Below are 14,318 nucleotides of genomic sequence, written 5' to 3' on the forward strand. Positions count from 1 at the left end.
CATAATGGAATATTAAACAATCATTTAAAAACATGTTTGTAAAGATACTATAGGCATGAGAGAAAAGCAGAACATGGAATTATATGTGCCCTGTATGGATTCTGTAAGATATACAGATTTGAAAATATAGAAAGTATTTTAAAAGGAAAAACACAAAAATGAAAACCATAACTTTCCGTGGGTGGTAGGACAATGCCATCTATATTTTCTTATTTAAATTTTTCTGCTTTCCCCAATTATCTACCATGAGCACGTACTTTTATAATTTCAAAATCAGACACAGAAGAAGGACAAAGAATGTTGTATTATACAGCACATGAACAAGAAAGCTGCAACATGCTGCCATCGTCTATTCCTAATTTAATTTTCTTCCACACCCTGAAGGAAGCAAAGCAATTCCTTTCCTACTCATCTGATCCTTTTCCTCATTAAACCCTCGTATCTGCTTCACTCTGCAGTCTGAAGTTTCTAAGGCCAGAACTCATGACATTGTTTATTTTATTCTACACCTTGCTTCTCAACCTGGGTGGACTCATGCATCCTTTCATTCATTCAATTCTCTGGCACTGTGTGAGGTACTGGGAATTCAGTGGGGGGAACAAGGCAGGTGGAGTCCCTACTCCCATGGAAGACAGACAGTGAATCAATAAACACACAGACGAGATCATTCTAGTGAGTAATAGGGGTTGTGAAGGCAATAGAGAGACTACGGGGGAAAAAAAAGAGAGAGACTATGGGAGACAGCACTACTTTAGCCTGGGTGGTCAGGGAAGGCCCGTCTGAGGAGGTGACATTTGAGCTGAGAACTGAAGAACAAAATGAAGCCGGGTGCAGTGGCTCACGCCTGTAATCCCCACACTTTGGGGGGCCGAGGCACGCAGGTAGCTTGAGCCCAGGAGCTGGAGACCAGCCTGGTGAAACTCCATCTCTACAAAAATACAAAAATTAGCCAGACGTGGTGGTGCATGCTTGTAGTCCTACCTACTTGGGAGGCTGAGATGGGAGGATCACTTGAGCCTGGGAGGTCGAGGCTGCAGTGAGCTGAGCTATGATTGCACCACTGTATTCCAGCCTGGGTGACAGAACAAGACCCTGTCTCAAAAAAAAAAAAAAAAAAAAAAAAAAAAAAAACGATACAGAGAGTCACCAGGAAACTGGAAAGATTTGGGGGCAGTTTTCCAGGTTTGATTTTTTTAAGTTCAAATATACGGAGCAAGCATGGCACATTCAGAGAAGAGGAGAAAGGCCATCAAAGCTGGAGATTTGCAAGAAAAGCTGGAGGCCAGGTTGGGAAGATGGCGGGACCCTGACTGCATGGTCCTGATGCCGCCAAGCTCAGGTCTACCCACATAGGGAGGTGGCAGCAGCGAATCAGAATCTTTGGGGCCAAGGCCCTGGAATTTGCATTTTACAAGCTTCCAAGGTGATATTGATGCACTGGAAATTTTGAGGGCCATAGTTCCAGAGTATTCCCTTACTCAAACATTGTGGGGGTGGCTGGAACAGAGATGATGAGTGAACTAACTGTGTGGTCCACATGCCTACAGCGACAGCAGCAGCAGCCCCTGGGAGCCTGTCAAAATGCAGAATCTCAGGCCCCTCCCCAGGTCTACTGGATTAGAATCTGCGTTTCAACAATAACATTCTATGTCATTTAAATATACATGAAAATCTGAGAAGCATTGATTTAGACCAGCATGATATATCATAATAAAGGTTTGACAGAGAAGAAAATGGAAGCTGTGTGATTTTTAGTGATAAATGATCAGGGAGTAACAAAATACCTGATCATACTGTGATTTTTGCTCTGGAATTAGGCCACAGGTTATGCCTATGTTAGCCTTTCTGGGTGAACTGTAGTGCCTGAATTGAAACCTTGAAATCTGAACTTATTGGCTCTAGAAAGGTTCATTCAAGTGGGCAATAGACCCTGAAATTTATTTTACCATTTATATATATATATTTTTTTGAGACGGAGTTTCACTCTTGTTGCCCGGAATGGCGTGCAATGGTGCGATCTTGGCTCACCACAACCTCAGTCTCCCGGGTTCAAGTGATTCTCCTGCCTCAGCCTCCCGAGTAGCTGGGATTACAGGCATGTGCCACCATGCTCGGCTAATTTTGTATTCTTAGTAGAGACGGGGTTTCTCCATGTTGGTCAGGCTGGTCTTGAACTCCTGATCTCAGGTGATCTGCCTGCCTCGGCCTCCCAAAGTGCTGGGATTACAGGCGTGAGCCACTGTGCCCAGCCCATTTAGATTATTTTTAAAAGATGGAATGTTCTTTATTAATGCAACTAAGCATACACATTTACTATGTTGTATAGTATTTCATATTTTAAGAAACAGAGAAATGCAAACACTGCGGAATCAGTAGAGATTTCTTTCACTAACCCTTAACAATAATGAATCTTACTCATGACCCTTTTCCTCTTCCCCATGATACTTTGCAACACTTTACACGACTCCTTGGCGTGGTCATCTATGTGATCTTCATTTACTCTCTAAAATGTCTCTCTCTTCTTCTCTAATTAACATGGACTTTTTTTTTTTTTATTGCAACAGCTTTTGGTAATTTTAGGACAGGTCTTGCTTCTTTTCTTTCAGTGGTCAGAAAAAGACCACTTTTATCCAAGCCCTGTGCGTATGCTGTAGCTCTCTAATCAAGAAATGTTTCTTTCAACTGACCACGGCTCCTAACTTTATCTCTCTGTCCTTTGAAGCCGATAGCTATTATTTCTAACGACCATCACTAATTCAAGGATAAACACTCTGTTTTCTCCCAAATTGCTACATTCTGTTAAAGGGAACTAGAATTAAAGTCCCAATTTCTATCAGCACTCTATTTTATGAAAGGGTACTAAAGTAGGATGCCACAAGGCTTGAGAGCAGAGCAAAGCGTGACTTCTCTGTGCTCCCTGAGTGTCCTCTTCCCCCACTGTGACGGTCAAGTCCACCTACTCACGGGTGTTCTCAGATTTACTTTACGTGGTGAATGAGGACTCAAAGATAAGGACTGCTATCTTTCTTTTTTCTTTTTCTTTGTTTATTTGGGGGCATGGATGGCTACTGTTTTGTTTTTTTTTTTCCCTGTATCATCATAAAGACATTTATTGTGGAAAAGATTTGATCTTTGCCCCTTATCTGGCTGGAAGTAATTTAGACAAGAAGGGGATCTTGCCTGGGGAGGAACACTCTCCCTCAGAACCACGATGGGGGTTGTTTTTTCAGGTTTCAGATGCAGCCTGTAACCGTCTTGGTTACGCTCTTGTGAAAAGGATCCTTCCTGCATCTAGAACTTCTACAGCAGTAGGGCTTTCTGGTCCTCCAGACTTCCAGAAGCAGAAGCCTCAGGAAATGAGGCCACTTATTTAGCTTGTTCATGGCCATTGGTTGTTTGGTCTATGTCTCACCGCATTGGCTGTTGCCTTGCTCTGTGCCCCAATAATACAGAATGTAAATATCTCTACAGCAGTTATTGCTGTTATGAGGATCTGTTATTCCACTTGGGCAATGCAATAGCTTTTAGAAAAGGATCTGCCTAAAGCCACATAAATTACTCGTCCAGACATTTCGCAAGAGTATAAGCAACCTGAGGGTAGACACTTATTTTGCTTTGGGCACTGATGAACCTCAGCACCTAGAACAGTGCGCAGTGCAGAGTAGATGCTCATTAACTATTTGCTGAATAAATGAATGAACTCCACCTGGTCAGTCAGGCACATTCCCAGGGCCTGAGAAGACTTCCTGGGCCCCTTTCCCTTTTTGTGGCTTCGCTTTAGTGTTCTGTGTGTCTAGAACACTTCACTGCGCTCTGTGAGCTCGCACAGGGATCACCACTGCTTTGTGAGCACCAGAGGGCAATCCTGGTGCTTACCAAGCTGCCTGGCACTTAGGAGGTATTTAATAGTTTACTATTTGATGAAGGAAGGAAACAGGAGACGGCAGAGGGAAGGTGGGAGGGAGGGTCTGGGTAAGTGGTTAATTAGAGATTGTTCTCTTTAGATAACTCAGGCCCTTCTGGGGTAAGCTAACCTTTTTAGCTTTTGTTGTGACCAGGCCTGAGTTGAAACTTCAGACGCAAATGAGGTAGAGCATTGTGGCCAGAGAGCAAATACAACTTTCAAAATAGTGAGTGGTGGCCAGGCGCAGTGGCTTCTGCCTGTAATCCCAGGAATTTGGGAGGCTATGTGGGGACATCTTGAGTCTAGGAGTTCAAGACCAGCCTGGGAAACACAGCCTGTCTCTACAAAAAAATTTTAAAAAATTAGCAGGGCATAGTGGTGCATGCCTGTAGTCCTAGCTACTCAGGAAGCTGAGGTGGGAGGATAGCTTAAGCCTAGGGGTTGAAGTTGCAGTGAGCTATTACTGTGCCACTGCACTCCAGCCTGGGCAACTGAGCAAGATCCTACCTCAAAAAAAAAAAATAGTTGGTGTTTCCTTGGAAAGAGCATTGGGCTCGCAGGGAAACATCCTGAATTTAAATAGCTCCCTATCACGTACTATCAAACCTCAGAGAGTTCACAGTAAATCCTCTAGACCCGCATTTCCTCACCTGAGAAGAGGGAATGGTGGTGCCATCTGCTCTGCACTGCACAGTTAATAAGAACAGAATGTGAAAGTCCCTTTAAAGCACAAAGCCTCAGCATGCAAAGGATCATCAGCAAAACTCTCCCGCCGTCAGGGTCAGCTTCCAGCCCTTGTGTTCTTTTTCTCTCTTTCTCTGCCTAGCATCTCCCACAAGAAATTCTGCAGGAAATCCAGGGTCCTGTCTGAACCCAAAAGGTTGGCTTCCGGGTGGAGCCCTTCTCTTGAAATTACCTGTAGGCTGTGCATTGCCTTCTTTGGTATCTTTGTGTCTTTACCTTGAAGGTGTCTGAGTTGGGGCCATTCCACCCCAAGCTGCCCCTGCTGGACTCATCTGTGGTTGCACTCATCATGAAAGCAAAGTCTTTCTGTCTCTCGCCTTTCCTCCCTTGCAAGAAGTCAAACCTGACAGAGGTCGGCAGGCGGGTGGATGAGTGAGATGGCTCCATGGGAATGAAAAAAAGGTGGAGAGCAGATTTGTTCCCTCCAAAGAGGATGGTCATGCCTTTGTGCCAGCCCATTGTTGAAATGTGGGAAGGCAAGAACACTAGATCGTCTGACATTCAAAACAAAAAATCTGGAAATTTGAACTTTTATAGGAGACCTCCTGACTTTTAAACATTGGCAACACTTTCAAATTTGTTAACTATGCTGCCTGAGCCAACTAAAACACATCTGTGAGCCCAGCGCAGTCTGTGAGTCTCCAATTTGTGACCTGGGGGCTCTGGGCACCTTTTTAGCTCTGAGAGCCATGGTCTTTCTGAACTGTGAACTCTGCTAAAAAATAAAAATAAAAATAAAAATACCCAAAGCTCCTTTCATACTTCCTTTTCTTCTTAGGTCCTCGTTGTGCCTCACCTGAGCTATTGTGACAGCTTCTCTCTAACCTGGTAGGAATCTGATTTGGAAACAGATGTAATCAAGATAAGATGAAGTCCGTGGAGTAGACATTAATTCAGAATGGCTGATGTCCTTCTAAGAAGAGAAGAGACACAGAGGCAGGTACAGACACAGAGGGAGATGAGGTGGAGATTGTCATGCGATGGTGAGGGCAGAGACTGGAGTGGCGTGTCTACAAGTCAAGGAGTGCCCGGGACTGCCAGCGACACCAGAAGCTAAAAGAAAGGCATGGAACAGATTCTCCCCTTCAGGCATCAGAGAGAACACTGCTCTGCCAGCACCTTGATTTCAGACTCCTCGCCTCCCAACAGTGAGAGAATACATTTCTATTGCTTTATTCATTACAGCAGCCCTAGGAGACCAACACATTGGCCAATCAGGGGATGAGCGCCTAGAAAAGAAAGAAGCTCACCCTACCCATCTTCTCACCCCTTCTCACTTCTCTGATAGCATATCCAGACTACGAAAACCTGACCTTCCTCTCAGATTTCCTGTTTCCCAAAATTTTAACAACTTCTCTAAACATTTCCTTGGTTTTCCAGGAATTTTCAAATCTAGCTTTGTGCAAACAAGAAAACATGAATTGCATTGATCCTCTTCACATAGAGACAAAAAGATGCCAGCTGCTCATGCCTGCAAACTACTTCTTCACAGCGATAACTTAGATGCAACTTTTCCTCCTCGGTGAAAGACAGCGTGACTTGCAGTCTGTGAGAAGGAAAAGGAAAAACAGTTGATTCGTTTTCCCATGAGAGGGAAAAAGAAGGAGGGGATACAAGCCCACACACTATCAGGTGGATGGATCATTTCCTCCACTGAAAAGATACACAAATAATTTGATCTCTAAGCATTAGCAAGGTCTTTGTAGGGTAGGTAGTGAGGATCACATGCATGAAGAATCCATTGCTCGCTGAAGGAAGATCTTGGAATGAGTGCGTGGATCCACAATTCATATAGATTGCTGCTATTTCTGTCTGCACTGCATGCTGAGCATGAGGGACTCTGGGTAGGAGAGCTCTTCTGGGAGAAGGAGGAGTTTAGAGAGCAAATCTCTTGCGTGTAAATCTCTGAGGATTCTTCTTCTGGAGACCTATATATAAAGTAGAGAAAGTTAAGAACATCAGAGTGAGGAAGGTTCAGGGTGAGGTTTCTTTCTTTTATAATTCCAGACCTGGGGTTTAGTTAGGGAGGGACTGTTAGCAGGTTTCTCAGGGAGACTTGAGATAGGGCAAAATAGCAGCATAGTGATGAAGAATGGGCATGTGTGCTCTGTAGCCAGGTGGTCTGGGTTCACATTCTTGTTGCTTACCAGGTGTGTGACCTTAGACATTTCACTTAACCTCCCTGTGCCTTAGTTTCCTTATCCATAGAATGGGGTCAATGATAACACCTACCTCTTTTCATAGTTACAGGGATTAAGTGAGTTAATTCAAATAAAGCATCTAAAACCATACCTGACATGGTTATCATTGCATGCATCTTACTGTCATTACTAACTACAGCTTATTGAAATGGTTAACTGTGCCCCGATGATGCTAAGTAAGGAATTGCTCCCAAGCTGGTGGCTTAAAACAAGCACCGTTTATTCCTACAGAACCTTGGGTAGGCTCTGTGTGGCTGGGTTCACTCCGGCACATCTAGGTTGGGGTTGGCTGGGGTTGGCTGGGGATGGCTCTGCTCCATAGGGCTTCCACTCTTTTCGAGAGCAGCCGGCATGTGCTTCTCATCTCATGTGCTTCTCAGAGGTGCAAGGGCACAAGTAGAAACATGCAGGCTTCTTGAGCCCTGGCTCAGAACTGGCACACCATAGCATTGACCTCACTCTCCTGACCAAAGCAAGCCACATAGTCAAACCCAAAGAGGCAGGGAAGTGGGGAGGGACTGTAAGTTACCTGGCAAAGGGCATGGATCAAAGAGGCTGAAGAACTGATGCCAATAAAGGAATTACTAGGGTGGGTTTTTTTTTAATTATCATTTAAACAGGAAGTATTGAATTGAGAATCGAGAATGAGATAATGTATCTTATCTTCAACTCATAAGTTGACCTCGCGCAAGTCACTTCTGCTCCCAGATTGAGAGGGATAATTCTAAAGGACTCAGGCCTCAACTCAGACCAACCTCTATATAGCCAAAGATGTTCCTCCCTGGCCACTCCTAGCTCTGCACCTTTAGGTAAATAAGTAAGTGTGTGTGTGTGTGTGTGTGTGTGTGTGTTAGAGTTGGAATCTTATCTTTGTTGAAGTCCTCAGACAACCTCCCTATCAGAGCAGCATTTCTACAAGGACTCTTCTAGGAATTACTTCTTAGGACTTTATACTATTAGGCTATGCTAAACCCCACAGTTAATACACAGTGACTAAGGGTGCCTAGAAATGGCAGGATTTGGGAGGGATGTTATCTTAGTTACCCAAGAGCTGGGCCCAATTACCAATGGGGGAGGGACTTAAAGAGACAGTGCCACTTGCTGCAGTCGTTAAGCTTTCCTGCTCAAGGTTTTTGTTTCCCCTTCTGCACTCATGCGTGTGTTTAAGGAGAAATCCCCTTGACGACGAAATGCTATTAAAATCCTCCAAGTGGAAGCAGCCTACGAGGGGAGAACACACACAAGCCAGCACCAGGAGCCAGCGCTGGCCTCTTTCCTCACAGAAGCAGCAGCTAGAAAACTCTGCACAGCGGATGAGTGATGGCAGAGACTCTGGAACCCACTTCGTCTTCATGTGTCTTCATCCCTGCTCTCTTGATCCTCAAAAATCTGAGTGTCAGTCCTCTCTCTGAGGACCCTGGTTCTGTGTTTCAGCTGAGAAACAGAGAGGATAACCATATCTTTCAGAGTCTTTGTCAATGGCTTTCAAACATTTTTAAACGAAGAATTATGTGTAATTAATATTATTGTAGCTTTTATTCTTTAAATGATAAATAACAATTGTATGGGGTACATAGTGATGTTTTGATACATATAATGTATAGCGATCAGAATGGGGTAATTAGCATATCCATCATCTGAAATATTTATCATTTATTTAAATTTCAAACTTTTTTTTTTTAAATTTTTTTGACACCGAGTCTTGCTCTGTTACCCAGGCTGGAGTGCAGTGGTACAATCTCAGCCCACTGCAACTTCTGTCTCCCAGGCTCAATGGATCCTCCCACCTCAGCCTCCTGAGTAGTTGAGGCTACAGGCACATGCCACCACACCAGGCTAATTATTGTATTTTTTGTAAAGACAGGGTTTCACCATGTTGTCCAGGCTGGTCTCAAACTCAAACTCCTGGATTCAGGCAATCTGCCCATATTGGCCGCCCAAAGTGCTGGGATTACAGGGCACAAGCCACTGCACCTGGCCCATTTCAAAGTTTTTTTTTTGTTTTTTTTTTTTTGTTTTTTTTTTTTTGAGATGGAGTCTTGCTCTGTTGCTCAGGCTGGAGTGCAATGGCACAATCTTAGCTCACTGCAACCTCTGCCTCCCAGGTTCAAGCCATTCTCCTGCCTCAGCCTCCCGAGTAGCTGAGATTACAGGTGCCCGCCACCACGCCTGGCTAATTTTTCTATTTTTAGTAGAGATGAAGTTTTACCACATTGGCCAGGCTGGTCTCGAACTCCTGACCTCAGGTGATCCGCCCTCCTCGGCCTCCCAAAGTGCTGGGATTACAAGCCTGAGCCACCATGCCCGGCTCAAACTTTTTTGATGTCGACTCACGCTAAGAATGGCACCATGCCCAGTGCACACATACATATAACTGAAACAAAAGCTTCACAAGACACCACTTACCCTTACTACATGTGATATACTCTGATATTTTCTGTTCTATTACATTAAAAAAAATAGTCCTAGCGATTATATATTCAGATTTCATAATGCACCAGTAGGTCACATCCTGCAGTTTGGAAAACTCTAGGCCAGGTCAAAGGTATGTATTGACAGATATGGGCAGGGGAGATGGGGCTTAAATAAAAGTCTTTAAGACCTGCAGACCTCATGCTTGTCTGAAACAAGAGACACCTGGTTAGAAGAGAACCCAGAAAGGGTGTCGATGAGTGAAGCCATGGGATTTGTTCAGATTACTTTGAATTTGGGGCACATCGCCAGTGTAAAACCATTCTGCACTATAAGGGTTTCTCTGGCACAGGATTAGAAAGACTACTGGAGATAAATGAATTTAATGTTTCCCATTCCTTTTGAAATAAAAATACTTGTTTTAAAAGGGGAGTCAGCTTAAATTATTAAATAAGTAAAAATAAAGATGGGATTCCACTAATGTAGTTATAAACATGGCAAGAGTTTGAAGGAAGCTACTGGAGCCTATTGATGGAAGTCTAACCTCTCATGGTACAGTTTGGGGAATGGTACCATGGATCAGGCAATGATTGCCAAATGCCCAAAGTTGGCATTCAGGCTAATGATAGCTCCAGGTCTCCTGGTGTCCAAATGTTCCTTCTCTGCTCTCAGGGCCTTAGTTTTGTCATCTGTTAAATGGATTGTTATGATCACAAGCAAGATGAGACATGGAGAATTCCAAATTCTGAATACAGAAGCAGGTCTGTAGGCTGATTAGTATAGTTATGTTTTGTCTGGCCCTAATCTCAGGAGTGGGATCTACCATGTTTACATGTCTATCCATGTTTCCAGGTGACTTCCAGGACCTCATCCTGAATGTAGTTGTGATGACAAGACGATGTGACCTCCTGGTCTCCAGGCATCCATGACCTAACAGACTGCACTGTGTCAGGATTCAGCTATGCCTGGTGCAGCTGGACTAGGTCCCACTCTGGGTCTTATAAGGAAGGATCGACTTGTGTGTGGCCTCCAATGCAGTTTCACTTGCCTTCAAAGCGCTCTGAAGAATGTAAGGAAAAGGTTGATCCTGGAATTGCCCTTGGCGAGGTGAGCAGCCAGGGGCCACACACAGAAAACAGTCTGTTCCTGGTAGCGTTCAGAAAGGCCAGTCACACTTGCCACCCCCGTTGTCATTGTCCCTAGCTTCAGAAAGCACTGGAGCCAGGTTGACACGTGGCCCATGAGTCTTTGTTCAACTTGAGCTCAGATGGACACAGAAGCATGAGAGGAGCCAAGTCCTATGTTTAAACAGTTAAGAGGAAGCCAGGCTCAGTAAGGAACTCCAACTCGGGATTTAGCCTGGGCCAATTTTCCTTCTCTGGGATTTCCTGTCCTTTTTTGTAGATGTTTCTATCTATCGAATGTTCCCTGGTCGTTGGTTGAAGTCCATCAAGTCGGTGGTGAAAGCCTTACCCAGTACTTACACAGTACTGCGGCTTAGCTGCGAAAATACCAATGAGCTGCCGAACTGTGTGGACCCCAAGCCAGGCTGATGGGACACACGCGCCAGGCCTCTGTCCATCTGCCCTTCACAGCGGAAAAAGAGCCCAAACTTTAAGACTGGGCTTAAACAAAGCATCCACACAAAGAAGTCCAGCCTGCTACCCCAACAACTGCCAGGGGGGCAGGCCACATTGGTGTTGGTGGGGGACAGAAAACCGGTGAGTCTTTAAGGAATGCAAAAGAAGGGAACCCCAAAGGCCCCCTGCAATGTCCTCAGACTGCAGTTAAAATTTAACAAATTTTTAATGTAAATCATCTGGCACACTCAATTGCATGGGGTACACGGGATGGGTGGGGGTGAGGGGTAGCAGCACGGAGGGAACAATGGCAAGGATTAGATAATTTACTTAGTGCTAAAATTCCAGGAAGTTTGTGTTGATCTGGGCCTGGATCTTGTTACTTTTTAGCTCAAATCTAAATCTCTATCTTCCTCTAAGAGTTGAGAGGACATTTATTATGTCGTCATTTTTACAGTTGTAATTTTTACTCCCTTTCATCAAATAGAGCTGGTTAGATTAGCAACTCTTAGCACTGAGATGAAAATATTGGTAAGGCCCAATGGGTCCTGTTTTGTTTATTCTAACAGAGCAGGCTTTGATCTAGACATATTTCCTGGGGTCTGGACAAGATGACCTAATTCCTGTCTTATCCGTCTCTACTTTTCTGTGAATCTCAGATTGTGCTTTACTGTGGAGCCCTTTGAAATTCACTTTATACTTTTTTCCATTTTGTTACCCCCTCTGACATTTGTTTCATTTGGGGTGGAGTGTGTAACTCCTAGCAAAGAATCCATTGCTTTATTTTTCTAATAGGACTGCTAAGTTTTAACAGAGTGGGAGATTTTCTTTTCTTTTCTTTTTTTTTTTTTTTTTTTTTTGCTCTCTCATTCTTGACATTCACGACATGCCAAAAACAATAAGCAAATAATCTACTGCTAGAAATTTATGTCAACTGCAAATCATTAAGAATTTTCTGTTTGAAGACCTTTTTTTCTTGTAATTAAAAAAAAAAAAAATGCCCTCCCTCCACTCCCTAAAAAGCTATTTGAATAGACCTGGCCTGTGAAAATTGGGATGTGAAAACTCAAAGCGCAAAGTCAGCTTCAGGTATCTCCAGCTGATCTTCAGGACCCCTCCCTTACTCTACCCACCCTTCCCCAACCCAGACCGGGGGAAGGAGGGAGGGGTTATCTCGAGCAGCTTGGGTTTGTCATTGGTTCTCTCTCTCTCTTTTTTTCCCTCCCCAGGTCCCTGTCAATCACCAAACTGCTCTTCCAAGTATATTTTCCAGAAAGAAGGAAGCCCGTGGGTGGGTGGGTGGAAAAGGGAGGGTAGTGGAGATGGAGGGAGAAGGAAAAAAGAAAAAGCAAGACGGAATATAAGGAAGGAAAGATAGAAGAGAATGAGAGAATGACAGCTGCCCAGGCAGAGAGGAAGAACAGGAAACGCAGTTCCTGAGGAGGGGTGGGAAGAAAAACAACAACAAAAAACCTCGAATAAACTACAAATTCCTAACGTTTGTAAAATTTGAGTGATAGACACAAAGCGTTTCTTAAATTCTTCTCTGGGCTGTTCTGTATTTTTACAATTCCCCCTTTTTTTAAAAAAAAAAGCTGGGGAAACTGTCACCAAAGAGAATATTTTTAGCTAAAAAATTCTGTGAACTCAGTTGCAGCAACAATCCTTCCTTAATTCAGTGAATTCGGTTCTCGGTGATTCCAATACCACCACGAGGCACCTCTAGTGAGGCGTAGCGGGGCAAGGGTCGGGGAGTAGGTGAGGAGGGGGTGCGCGCCCATCAGCTGCCTTCACCTCACCCCTGTTGCTTTGTAAATGTAAATCCAGTTCTGTTCTGCGGGCCGGGCCCAAAGGCTGAGTGTATTTTTCACACTGGGAGGAGAAGCAGGGCAGAGGGAGATTTCTTATTTTGGAAATGGATGGAAAGGGAAATGAATGGGCAGGTAATAATCAATAGATTAGAAAGATAGTCAATGAATAAATGGATAGGCAGGGACAAAAGGAGACACAGAGAGAGAAAGAGAGAGAGAGAGAGAGAGAGAGAGGAAAGGAGGGGGTTGGAGAGAGAGAGACGGAGAGAAAGGCAGAGAGACCCTCTGACCTTTTCCTAAACGCTTCTGATGCCTCCGGAAAGAAAACTGACTTTTGCTCCCCTTAACTCACTTTCAGAAACCGCTGGAAGGTGGGAGGTTAGCGATGAGAGGAAAAGGGAACACAGCGCCCCCGCTCCCCTCTCCCCACTGCCTGCCTCTTGGAAATGGACGCGCAGCCCAAGGTGGTGCAGGGCGGTGACCTTCGCGCCCGTCCGGGAGTGCGGGAACCCCGGGGACCCGGCGGCGGCGACCATTGGAGAGCAGGGTCCAGCTGCTGGCAGACGCTCGGTGGAAAGTGTCGCGGGGCAGCCGCCTGGACACCTTTGGAGAGGGCCGGCGAGGCGCCGGGCATGTGTGGCAGGGGGGCGCTGTCGAAGCCCGCCCCTCTCGGTGGGCGGCAGCACCCCGGATCACTTCCCTCAGACGTCCCCAGGCCCTGTCCCTGGGCGCAAAGGGCGCGCAGCCCGGGGCAGCCCCTCCTCGCCACGCCCAGCGATGGGAAGTTGTGGACATCGTCTGTGCAACGGAAACAGCTCCATCTGGCCCGCGCAGAACCAGAGCTTCTGGCTGGAACTCCGGCCTTCAATCCGTGTCCCCACTCTTAGGGAAAAAAGGTCGCTCCTGGAGCGGAGGGGACGGGATAGGAGAGGGGAGAGCGAGAAATCTGTCCCTCTTAAATTTTCGGGTGCCAAGCCTTCGGGGTGATTCTCAGCATCACTCATGACGTCGCGCAACCCTCTCCCCTGCGCCCCCGCCACCCTCTCTGGCTTTGGGGGCTCCCACCCCTTCCCCTGAACTCTCCCGGCCCAGGTCAGCGCCCACCTTCCGGAATGCCGGACCTGGACCCGGAGGCCAAGCAGGGGTTGAGGGCGCCCCCTCGGCACAGAGGTCTAACGACAGGGTCGGGGGAGTGCGGACCCGAGTGGCCCGCGCCCTGGTGGAAACTTCTGCAGGAAGCAGCCCGACGCTTTCTACCTTACCTGGGCACAACCGCCGGATGCGCGGTTCACCAGCTCCCTGAAACATTAAAACAAACAAACAAACAAAAAATCGGCGACCCCTCTGGACACAGCTTCCCTTCAGTCCGTTTGCTCACCTCAAAACAGTGCTCAGGAGGAAGAAAGCCTGTTCTCCTTTCCGCCCCAGAACAGGGAGAGGGGAAGAATCCGTTTGAATTTGCATGATGAAATATTCAAGCTGACTCTACATAACCTTTTTAATAGACTTTTTCTTTCAAATATGCATGTGCGTTTAAATGCCTAAAAGACCAATTAAATAAAGAACATGTTGACCTCTCTGGGTTGAGGCCCAGTTTGAGTCAGATTATATAAGCCCGCAGCATCAGGAACTCCCCAGCAATGTGGCTCTCAGCTGCCTGAAAAAA

General features: G+C 45.7%; 2 long non-coding RNA genes across 3 annotated transcripts; one reads left to right on the plus strand and one right to left on the minus strand.

Annotated features, from left to right (window-relative positions):
• Window positions 1-5,731: 5,731 nt before the first annotated feature.
• Window positions 5,732-10,115, minus strand: LOC129050785 (uncharacterized). Of its 2 annotated transcripts, none has more exons than XR_008514563.1 (3): window positions 9,806-10,115; window positions 8,092-8,283; window positions 5,732-6,576 (listed from the first exon to the last, which is right to left on the minus strand). It is a non-coding gene; the product is annotated as an uncharacterized LOC129050785 (long non-coding RNA). The 2 variants fall into 2 exon arrangements; XR_008514564.1 differs by having other exon boundaries at window positions 5,825-6,576; window positions 8,131-8,283.
• Window positions 10,116-10,205: 90 nt separating this feature from the next.
• LOC134760393 (uncharacterized) lies at window positions 10,206-12,284 on the plus strand. Its single transcript, XR_010137767.1, has 3 exons — window positions 10,206-10,368; window positions 10,666-10,982; window positions 12,071-12,284. It is a non-coding gene; the product is annotated as an uncharacterized LOC134760393 (long non-coding RNA).
• Window positions 12,285-14,318: the final 2,034 nt, after the last annotated feature.

This window comes from Pongo abelii, chromosome 18 (assembly GCF_028885655.2).
Source record: "Pongo abelii isolate AG06213 chromosome 18, NHGRI_mPonAbe1-v2.0_pri, whole genome shotgun sequence".
NCBI classification, from domain to species: Eukaryota; Metazoa; Chordata; class Mammalia; order Primates; family Hominidae; genus Pongo; species Pongo abelii.